Genomic DNA, 11,533 nt, shown 5'->3' with positions numbered 1-11,533 from the left:
ACAGTATAATCCCGCTGTGGCTATGTCAAGTAGTATTTCTTTCCCAGTCATTTCCCACCCATCTCCCTCACCCCACCCCCAATATTCAAACATATGCCCAGCACTTTCAGGAAGGAAGGAAGGCTCACCAGGAGGTACAAAATGAGCATGATTCAAATGTTTTGTCAGCTGGAGTCCTAGCCAGCAACCGATTTCCACAAACTCTTGTACGTTATCCAAATTATCATAATATTATTCAAATAATCATAACACAGCATTGGGTCTTTGACCTATTAATTACCCTTTCATCCATTCCCTCCCTGCTGCCGAGTTAATTAGTCAGATAGCGGGGTCTCTGCTTCATGTACATTATCTCAGCCACAGAGAGCCACAAAGTTGTATCAAGAACCGCAGTGTTGGAGTCATCCTTTTCCGTCCTAATGAGCATGTATGCAAATCATTTTTAAATCTTCTCCTTCTAGATAACAGCCTTGCTATTCATAGGAGAGGCAGCATCCTTCATCCTTTGCCACCGTGTGTGCTGACGAAGAAATAAGTAGTGACTGGCCATCCCACACCCCAGCTTGCATCCTGTCCCAGTTTTTCTCTCCTAGAAGCAGAGGAAATCACTTCTTAGACAAGTAGAATTCTCTTTATCCTGCCCTTTGTGCCTCAAAGCCATGATAGAGTGCCTTTGATTGACACTGTCAGAGGGCTATGGTCCTGTCTTCTGCTATGCCAACACCATGGGCTCCTCATTCAGAAATCTAATCTCCGGCAGCTCACAGAGCAACTTCCTAAAATTCCTTTCTCAGGTAGCTTGGAGCTTGCCCTGTGACATCAAGGCCTCAGTAAGTAAACAACAAACCACATATCTCATGTCAGAAATGCTGTAAGGGTACTATTTTCTTTTATACGTATCTTAAACTGAATGGATTTTCTGTCAAGGTTTTTATTTTTATTTTTTAGAGTTGTAAAAGTCCTTTACAGATTGACAGGTAAGAATATTTTAGTGACTGCAACATTGAAATTAGCATAGCCTTCTTTCCCAGTCTGTCAGTGAGTAGACAGAAACTTTAGGTATTTCAAAGAGGGGGAAAGGAATACATTGAATCATCCCACGGCGATGGAAGAGTGAAGATGCCACTTAGGGAATGAAGCATCCAAGAGTTCATTGATGGCAAGAAGGCATAATGACTCTCTGGGAATTAAGCTAGAACTAAGCAGCTGACACTTCTAGCTGAAGCTAGTCTCACAGAGTTGGCCACCCAGGGAGCTGGGGCCGAGCTGAAATGCAGCTGGGACAGGAAACCATCCCACAAAGCAGAAATAAAAGGGAAAAATAGTCTGAGTTCTTCCTTCTGGTGAATCTCTAACCAGAACTCCACTAGTGGAATTACCTAGAAGCTATGTATAAGGAACACTGGATACTTCTAGAAGTTGTATTTATCTGCTTTTGTGGTGTTAGTTAAGTAAGAACAGTTTAATTAGAATCAGTCAAATGACAGATTTGCATGTGCCATCTACAAGTGCACATGAATTTAGACTTCTTCACCTAGAATTGACAAAACCACCTAAGAAACCAATGGTACCAAGTACAGCGGTACTTCTTCAGGGATGCAGGACAATAGTCCTCCAAAGTGCACAAGTTGTATTCCCATATGCTTCTTTACAGAGCATAGCCAGCTGGGATCCACAGTTTGCTCCAGTCATTTAAGGCCTTGAGATCAGATTATCCTGATCGTCTGAGGGGGCTCAGTCTAATCGTAGGAATCCTTAAAAATCAGAGAGCCTTTGCTGGCTGCAGTGAGAAGCCAGAAGATGCCAGGTAGTGTCAAAGAGGCAGGAACGGTCTCTACCGAGTATTGCTGGTTCTAAAAACTGTGGGAGGGAACTGGGAGTCAACAAGCATGGGCACTGTCTAAAAGCAAGAAGATGGCATGGGACCTATTCTAGCACCCACTTTCTTCACCATTTTCCCTCTCCAGCTGGACTCTTCCATCCATACACAAGCATGCTGCTATTTCTTCATCTCATAAAATAAGCACAGGGCCCTTCTTTGTGTCCATAATTCTCTGGTGGTAGGTAAATATCCTCTTCCTTTGTTCATTCTAACAGCAATCCCCTTACTTTTTTTTAAAAATCTAGGCATGTTCTATTTAATTCCTCAAGTCTTATTTTCTCTGAAGTGCCCTCCACCTCCAAGAAGAAAAACCACCTAGTTGAATGATCAATTTTCAGTCTTTATCTAACTTGACTTAGCAGGAACATTCGACATAATCACCCTCTCCTAGTTAGCTCCTTCTTCTGGCTGCCTTCTGGAACCCTGAGTGCTCTGTTCTCCATTCCCCCAATGGTCATGTTTTTCTAGTCTCCTTTGTTGATTCCTCTTCTCTTATTTCTCTTATGCTGGCATTCCCTGGAAGCTGGAGCTTTGTTATTTTCGTTTCATTATCTACTGTGGTGGTTTGAAAAAAAAATAGCTTCCAAAGGGAGGGGCACTAGTAGGAGCTGTGGCCTTGTTGGAGGAAGAGTGTCACTGTGGGTGTGGACTTTGAGGTCTTTTGTTCAAGCTTCTCTCAGTGTGACACTCAGTCAACTTCCTGCTGCCTGCAAGATGCAGCACTCTCAGGTCCAGCACCACGTCTGCCTTCATGCTGCCATGCTCCCTGTCATGATGACAATGGACTGAACCTCTGAAACTGTAAGCAAATCACCCCAAATAAATGTTCTCCTTTATAAGAGTGGCTTTGGTCATGGTGTCTTTTCATAGCAATAAAAACCCAAACTAAGACGTATACCTTCATTCTCTTGATGGCTTAAATCCTTTTGGATTTTAATATCTTTCATGTGCCAGTGGCTGGCATATTTTATCTCTAGTCCAGGATTCTCTGTGTAACCACATACTCATCAGTCTAACTGCTTACACAGCCTGTTGACAAGAGTCTTTTAGGAGGTATCTCAATCTAGTAAGGAAAGCTGTCCTCTACGTCTTTCCTGTAAGCCTTTAGTTTTCTCTGCATTGGTTCATGATCCCTCCATTTTTCCATTAACTCAAGCCAGAACCTTGGAACCATGCTTGATGCTTCTTTTTCCTCATATTTTCTTTTTAGTTTTTTGAGACAGGGTTTCTCTGTGTAGTCCTGGATGTCCTGAAACTCACTCTGTGGACCAGGCTGGCCTGGAACTCACAGAGATCTGACTGCCTTTACCTCCCGGGTGCTGAGATTAAAGGCGTTTGCTACTACCATCAGGATTCCTTATGTTTTCAAAACAAACGCCAAGTCTTCAAAATCAGTAGACATACTTAGCAAAAAATATGTCAAATTGTTGCTAAAAGAAGAGATGGGTGTTTCTTGGAACAAAGCCTGTGTAAGTACAAAATGAGTCACGTCATCTTATTGCATCATGATTGTGAAAGTGCTCAACTAGATTGGAGACATCAGGAAGACACAGAAGCCATAATCTGAGTGTGTAAATAAACAATGACTTAATGAGTTATAATTTACTGATAAAATAAAAATCAATTACTTTTGATCAAGTAATAGGGTAGAAGGAAAATGCGTTATTTTAGTAAAAGCCAATTAGTAAATTTAGACAAAGTGAATCAGAAAAGTCTTCATTTTACGACGTAATAATTACCTATGTATACAAATTCATTCATGCAAAACAAAAGCAGCAAAAGCAAGTGTGATGAGAAGCAATTAAGAGCCTATCAAAGAATCTCCCTGCCAATCATCATTAGTTACCAAAAGAAAACAGAGACTATGGGGGGGGGGGGAGATAACAGGTAGCTTCTTCAAAACAGATGAGCAACCCATGCCTATCCTGAGAGATAATGTACTGTGAATGACAGAGCATCAGTTCGGTGGGGTTCCTGCCCCAAAATGCAAAGCCTATACCTAATTATGAGAAAAATCACGAGAGACGCAAATTGAGGGCCATCTACAGAAGAAACAAACAACATGTTGACCTGCATTCTTTAAATTATCAGTGTTATTAAAGGCAAAGGAAGCTGAAGACAGGTCACACTCTGTATGATACATGGTCCATGGCGTTGTTTTGCTTTAGTCTGTATACTTGGGGGGAAACAGTGACACCTGAACAAGGTACCATGGTCAGATGACATTCCAGTATCTAGTTAGTTATCTAATTTTGATAACTGTTCTAGATTGTATATCTCATTGTGTTCATTTCTGAAACTTTCCGTGAGTCTAAAATTGTATCAAAATGAAAATATTTTGAAATATTTATAAACATTATATATAAATCTTGATTCTTCTGATCACTCATTATTGCTATCCTTATCCCAGTCATTAGCATTTCTTTTCTGATTAGTGCAATTACCTCATCAGAGTTCTACTGGTTCTGCACTTCTGCTTCCTAGAGTCAACACACAAGCCAGAGTCCTTTCAGAGCACAGACAGGACCATAAAAACATCCTACATGGGATTCTGCAAAGCTTCTTTTCACTGAGCCCTGATATCAAGTCCCACAAGCCCTCCTCTCCATCCACTATCATTGATTCTCCTACTGGTCTTCTCTATACCATCAACTCTCTCCTGTCCATCCACCCTGCTATTCTCTCATATTTAGTGTCTTTATTCCTCAAATAGACAAACATACCATATTAAATTTGCTTTCATCTTTAGTAAATGTTAAAATTGTTTGGATAAAAAGAATGGTTTTTAAAATAACCTTGATTATCAGTAAATATTTGACTGTATACATATTTTATATTTATATTACATCTTTATGTGATATAATTTACATTACATTAATTTAAATTTCAGGGTCACATAAAATTTCTCCAGCATCAAAATTCCAAATAATCCCATTAAAATGGGGTACAGATTTAAACAGAGAATTCTCAACAGAAGAATCTCAAAAGGCTGTGATACACTTAAAGAAGTGTTCAACATGCTTACCTATCGGGGAAATGCAAATCAAAACAACTCTTACACCTGATAGAATGGCCAGATCGAAAGTGACACACTTTCTACAACAAGGCCATACCTCCCAAGCCTTCCCATATAATCTCACTAACGGGGGACAAGGGCTCAAATATATGAGTCTATGGGTGCCATTCTCATTCACACCACTACAGTAACCTTGAGATGGTTTCTTCTGGAGTCTGCCTGGACTCCATCTAATCAAAGGGCCTTTTAAAACAGGAGCATCTGTGTTGGATACAGTGGGAAGAGATAAATGGATGAATAAAGGGTGGGAATGATTTGACAGGAGAGGAGGGGAACAATTTATGGAGGCATAGAGGACCAAGTATTTTCTTCTCAGAGCCTGCTGATACTTTGACTTTATTCCAGAAAGGCCAGTGTTGGACTTCTAGTCTACAAACCTAAGAGACAACAAATTCAAGTTATTTTAACCATTGGTCTACAGTAATTTTAAAAACTTAAGACTGCAGCAATAGAATAATAGCGCACGTACTAGGACGACAAGTAACCCCAGCTCTTCAGGTTGCTCTCATCTCTGCTTTTCTTCTGAACCTGGACCACTCCGTATCATTTGATGATTTATTTCTTGTTACTTGAGGTCTGTCTCCAGTGAGTTATAAAATGAAAGGGGATTTTTGTTAATTTTTTTTAAGTTTTCCTATTCTCTCCTGTATCCACCATACCTAGTTGACAAACATTGATTGAAAAAATCTTGAATTTAAGAGTAGATGTTAGTGGGAGAAGCCATTTCTGAAGCTGCTCTCAGGCTGTCAAGCACAGCATCACAGGCATGTCTCCAGATTCTGGCCTTAAACACTCTCTTTAAGGGTGACTTTCATTTTCCTGCAGTAAAACTCACAAAACAGCAGTAAGTGGGTGCGTCCAAGCTGATTATGTCTATGACCTGCACTGATCAGCTGGAGAAACCCCTGAGCCCACTTTAATAATAGCTAACATTTCTCCAATTTCATCTTCTGTTTAGAGACCATCCTTCGGCCATAAATCAGCTCTATGACCTAAGAACAGGGCAGGGGATTGTCAAAGTCTCTTTACTGAGTAATTCCAGAAATGCCTTAAAGCTCAACAAAGGAGGGAGCTGACATTAGAAGCTGGAATTTATAACAGGGGAGCCCCAGCAGGGCAAAGCAAAACACTAGGCTGAAGGCCCCCTGGGATCTTCTCTGTCTGTCTTTATAGAAGTCTCCTCGTGTGGGGGGAAAGGCCAATCAATTTGTTTTTGAATGAAAAATGAAGCAAATTAATTGACTAAATCTCACCTTAAAATTGTAGCTGTGGCTGAGTCTTTGCCTTTGCCACGGGTCTTTCTAATGTTAGAGGAGGCAATCATGAACACACTGCTGTGGGGCTATTAGCCAGACAAGGCATGAAGCAGCTTTCTCCTGAGCTCTATAGATGGGAAACTTCCAAGATTAATGATGAATAATATAGGCTGCATCACCTTCCATGACCTGTGAAGTAACATGAGGCATCCAGGAAAATCACTAAGAAAGCCAAATACAACTTCCATCACAGTAAAATTCTTTAGAACACAACTTGACTTAAGCTAAGGATGTAATGAATTCTAATAAGGATGTGTTTTATTCCTCTGTGTGTGTGTGTGGTGTATACCCACAATAACTTCCTATCATTGTGAACATATTATGCAAATATTTTTTCTTTCGTCAAATGAATCAGATTGATTTGGTAGTTTACCTTTTTGTTCAGAATAACCTGCTCATATTCTACACAATTAAAGTCAAGACTCCCAATTAGTAACTAAAGAGCTATATACACCCAGCATCTAGGAGCTGCTCGACCATATTACACTAGGTTCTGGAGCATATTCTTAATTGCTGGTTTGCTGAATTTGATTTGGACGTAGAGGAAATCTACCCCATATACCAGGTAAACCCAGACATGAGACAGATCTAAGTAGACTTTTTAAAAAACAACAAGAGTAACATGAGAGTGAATTTGGAGCTAATGAGCTGAACTATACTATTTCAGGTCATTGCACAATTAAGAAAAAAAAACACTGAGTCAAGAAGTCGCCTGCTCTCACAATTTGAAGTATTTCTTACAGAAGCATGTCTTTATCACAGCCTTTACTCTCCCTCCACTTGGTTTCTCATGTACCTACTCTTGGTCTTAAGAATTTGGAGAGTAATAGCTTGTTTTTTGAAAGACACAAAGCCATGCTTTCCCTTCTGTCAGTGACCTGGCTAGAGAGGTAGGAAGCTCATTAATTCAGTCGAGGTAGTCACCTAGAGAGAAGCAAACTTCTTAGCAGATGGGAAGGGAATTCAAAATGACCTTGCTAAGCAGATAGGCTCAAACAGAAAGACGGTCAAGAAAGGCAACCACAATAGTTACAGGGCAAATAGAGAAAACTAAAGCGGCAACCTAAGAAAAGATGGTTCTAAAAGGCCTGTGATTTGTGGCACCTATGCTAATCAAATAGCACAGAACAATTAATTGAGCAAATGAATAATTTAAGAAGCACTATAGATTTATGCCATGTGTAGAAAAGAGGAAAGAGATTAAAATGTCTAAGTTTAGAGAGTGAAAAATTTGGAAAATTATTATTAGAAAAAAGACCATCAATTTCTTTATGCGTACTACATGTTAAGAAGCCTGAGAGAGACAAAGCTGCCCTCTAGTTTACTGTCCAACAACAAAGTGTCTAACGAAAGAACTAGATGCGGCTGGGAAGACAGCTCAGTTGCTAGAGTGTTTCCCTTGCAAGCATCAAGATCTGACTTTGATTTTAGAACTCATTTTTTTAAAGCTAAGTTGGGCTGGCAGGACGGCTCAGCAGGAACGTGCCTGGTATCATGAGTTTAATTTCTAGGACCCACATAAACCTTGACCAATCCCGCCATGTTGTCCTGTGATCTCTACATGTGTGTTAAAGGATGCAAGCCCTTCACACATCATGCTTTCACACACACAGAATAATAATAAATTTAAAAGTTGTTTAAAAAAATCCAGGCATGATAATGTGGGCTTGTGGTCTCAGCAGGGGGAAGGAGAGACAGGTAGCTCTCTGAGCCTTTTTAGACAGCCAGCCTTATCCTCAGATTGAGTTCCAGGTCACTGAGGGAACCTCAAAAATAAAGGCGGAGGAACAACAGCACTTGAAGAATGACACTTGAAATTGTCCTCTAGTATTAACACGCACACACACACACACACACACATACACACACACACACACACACGTTGTTCAGGTACTCCAACTACACATGCATACAGGCAAACTACAACAAAAAAATGTGTTGATAGAAGAGTGATGCAAGATTGTAGTAAATTTGAAGTATAAACAGTATTATAATGAAGCAGTTGTGATGGACACTGAGAGTAAAGCTTAAGTGATAGGGGCAAACTGATGAACGAGAGCAATCTGACTCCAGAGCCACACCCCGACTTCTCTGTACCACACTCCTGTACTCCACACGTGAGGGCATGCCTGTAGGAGGTTGGAGATAGAGTGGGTTAGTGAATATACATGTCTGACACCTGATTCTCAAGATTAGAATGCTGGTTTCTACTGGCCCCTATTCAGAAAAGTCTGAGTCAACTAGTCCCTTGTAATAAGAGGGCTATTTCTGAAGCCAACATGGACTCCACACTCAGAGACCAATTTTCATCAATAATAGACATTCATTTCCCTGGTACAGCGTTAATTTTGGAGGAGATGCAATAAAAATTATTCACATGGTCTCTGAGTAAATTAGGATTTTAGCCTAAGAATGTAAATTGAAACAAGAACCTCCCAAACTAGCCTGTCCCTCCCAGAAACCTTAGAAAGATTTGATTATCCCCCAATTTTCTCTCTCTCTCTCTCTCTCTCTCTCTCTCTCTCTCTCTCTCTCTCTCTCTCTCTCTCTCTCTCTCTCTCTCTCTCTCTGTCTCTGTCTCTTTCTCATTTCTTGAAATAGGGTCTCTCTGTATAACCACCATGGCTCTTCTGAAATTAGTTCTGTAGACTATGATGGCCTCAAATTCATGAAGACCCACCTGCCTCTACCTCCTGGGAAGTGGAACTAAAGGTGTGTGCCACCAACACCCCAGTATCTCCCAATTGTCATGGGAAGAACATTACTGTAAAGGGCTAGCCTTGGCAAAGTGAAGAGGTCATGGATTTAGGTCAAGGAGGCTCTAGAAATCCTTTGTCAGGAGGGAGTTGAGCTTATGCCAACCAGGTGGCTTGTCTTTTGATCTATTTTTCCTGATTCTATAGCTATTAGCCGACCAGTATATTTTCTTTTTCATTAATGCCATCTGTTTTTATGCAGGCTGCATTAAGGAAGAGTCATATATTAGCTATAAAAAAAACTATAGAAATTTATCTGCAAGTCTGAGACCACAGTGAAAACATGGTCAGTTCTGTTGAAGATCTCCTTATCAAGGTTGTAGGCTACTGACTTTCTATCTCTCTCCCCCTATTAAAAGGAGAAAAGATCATTCTTTGTTCCCTTTTCCATGAGGTTATTCTAGTAGTATTGACTGTCAACTTGGATGTGGGCCTCTGAGTGAGCCTATGAGGGATTATTTTGACTATGTTATTAATTGCAGTGGGAAGATCTGCTCACCATGGGTGACACCATTCCCTAGGCAGAGGGTCCTGGACTATATAGCAGTAGAGGAAGCCACCTGAGCCCTAGAATGCATGCAGTCATTGTTGTCTTCTGACTGAAGCTAAATTGTGACCAGCTACTTCGAACTCCTGATGTTTGACTTTCCTACACCGATGAGCTATAATTGGAAGCCAGAATATTCTATTTTTCCCTTGAGTTGTTTTGATCAGGGTATTTTGATACAACAACTGAATAAAACAATTTGGGGTATTGATCATGTTCATCAGAGTTTTATCTCTAAAACATTATGACCTTTTAAAGGCCCCATATCTCAACATCATCATTCTGGAGATTATATCTCAGCATATGAACTTGGTATGAATGCAAACATATAGTTCATTGCACTGTCTCAGATTGATCTAGCACACAGATTCTGCTTTGTATCATTTCTATGTATTGGTGAGTCTGACCACCTAAGACTTTCAGTCTTAACTTTTGTTTATTCCTTCTGTTACCTCACTTTGATTCTTTGCTGAAGCAGATTCTAGCAGGCCTGTCACTTACATCATCTCTTTTAAAAGATAATTGTTATTGCTAGTTGGCTTTACAGGTTTAAGTTGGCCTTCTTGGTTCTGCTGGCTGTGTATTCATAAAGGTGTGTGAGGTTTGTTGGGAGTGAGGTGGAGCATAAGGGGCAGTGCTTGCCCACAGAGGTCAAAAGTTAGCCACTTCTGTTCAAAGAGAGTGTGATGATCAAGCTTCATTGTCAACATGAGTAGACTAAGAAATACCCCCACTGGGTTAGTGAAGCATACTTGTGGATGTGCAGAGACAGAACACAAGGAGAGCTCTGATCTAATCAATGTTTTTTATTTCCTTATGAATTCATAATATGGTAACATCATTGAGAAATTGTGAAAAGTGGTAGGTAGGCCTTTGAAGGGCATAGGTGACTAGAGGCATGTGCTTGGAACTATATTTTACCCTAGCCCCTTCCCATATCTCTCCCTTTTGTCTACTTCCCCTCTGTCAGGAAGTGAAGCTCACTAATCACCACATGGTCCCACAGCTATAATATCCTGCCCGGGTGCATGAGGCCAAGCAACCGTGTAGTAACTCTCTAAAATGAAAATGATTAGCCGTAACAAATCCGTCCACCCTTAAGTTACTTATGTCAGGCATTCTATCACAGCAGTGAGAAAACTAACACAGACAGAGTGTAATCCCACAGCTTCTGTTTTCATGAGACAAAAGCAGGGTTTCAATATGAACACATCTATGTCAGTCCAAGGTTCACATGGTCAGAGTTACTTCCTGTTGTAGCATACCTAGCATTCTTTTTGAGAAAGACCTTGAGGTGATATTGAAAAATGAAAATATTTTTTAAATTAGGCACTGTAGAAAAATATAAATAAAACAGCTATTCAAATGTATATTGACTTACTTTGTTTTATTGGAGGCTTAAAGAAAAATGCTACCCAAACAGCCTTAAGTTGCTGACACCAAGTCCTGCTCAAATGAAGACATGTGAGAGGACAGTCTCAGAGATACAAGAAGAACAAAGATGCTTGAGCAACTCCCCTTGTTCAGTATAGTTTAGCCCCATTAATCCTTACAGCAGCTCTGTGACACAGGAACTTGGTCATCTCCATTTTATAAATTCTAAAACTGAGGCAGAGGAGGGAAACGTTACCTGTTAGAGGTCAGCAACTAACAGCTATGGAGCCAGAACTCGAGTACAGACTAGATGGCTCCTGAGCCAGTTCGAACTATATTCATCGATTGTTCTGCTATTTTCTTTAGGCATGTACAAAATATTTTTGTCTGTGAGTAGTGTGCCATGATTCTCCGCTGAATAAATTTTTTAAAGTTACATTTTTTAGATGCGGATGTTCAAATTTTCTGCAATAACAGAGGTGTAAATCTATCAGAGGTAAAAGCCTGTCAAGATTATTTCTAAAGCAGAGCCAAGTTTCAATTCCATAGAATTACCTTTCCCTCCATTTAGTACTGACATGA

The sequence above is a fragment of the Mesocricetus auratus genome, unplaced genomic scaffold, assembly GCF_017639785.1.
Source record: "Mesocricetus auratus isolate SY011 unplaced genomic scaffold, BCM_Maur_2.0 Super-Scaffold_100004, whole genome shotgun sequence".
NCBI lineage: Eukaryota > Metazoa > Chordata > Mammalia > Rodentia > Cricetidae > Mesocricetus > Mesocricetus auratus.
Note: the sequence above shows the minus strand (reverse complement) of the source record.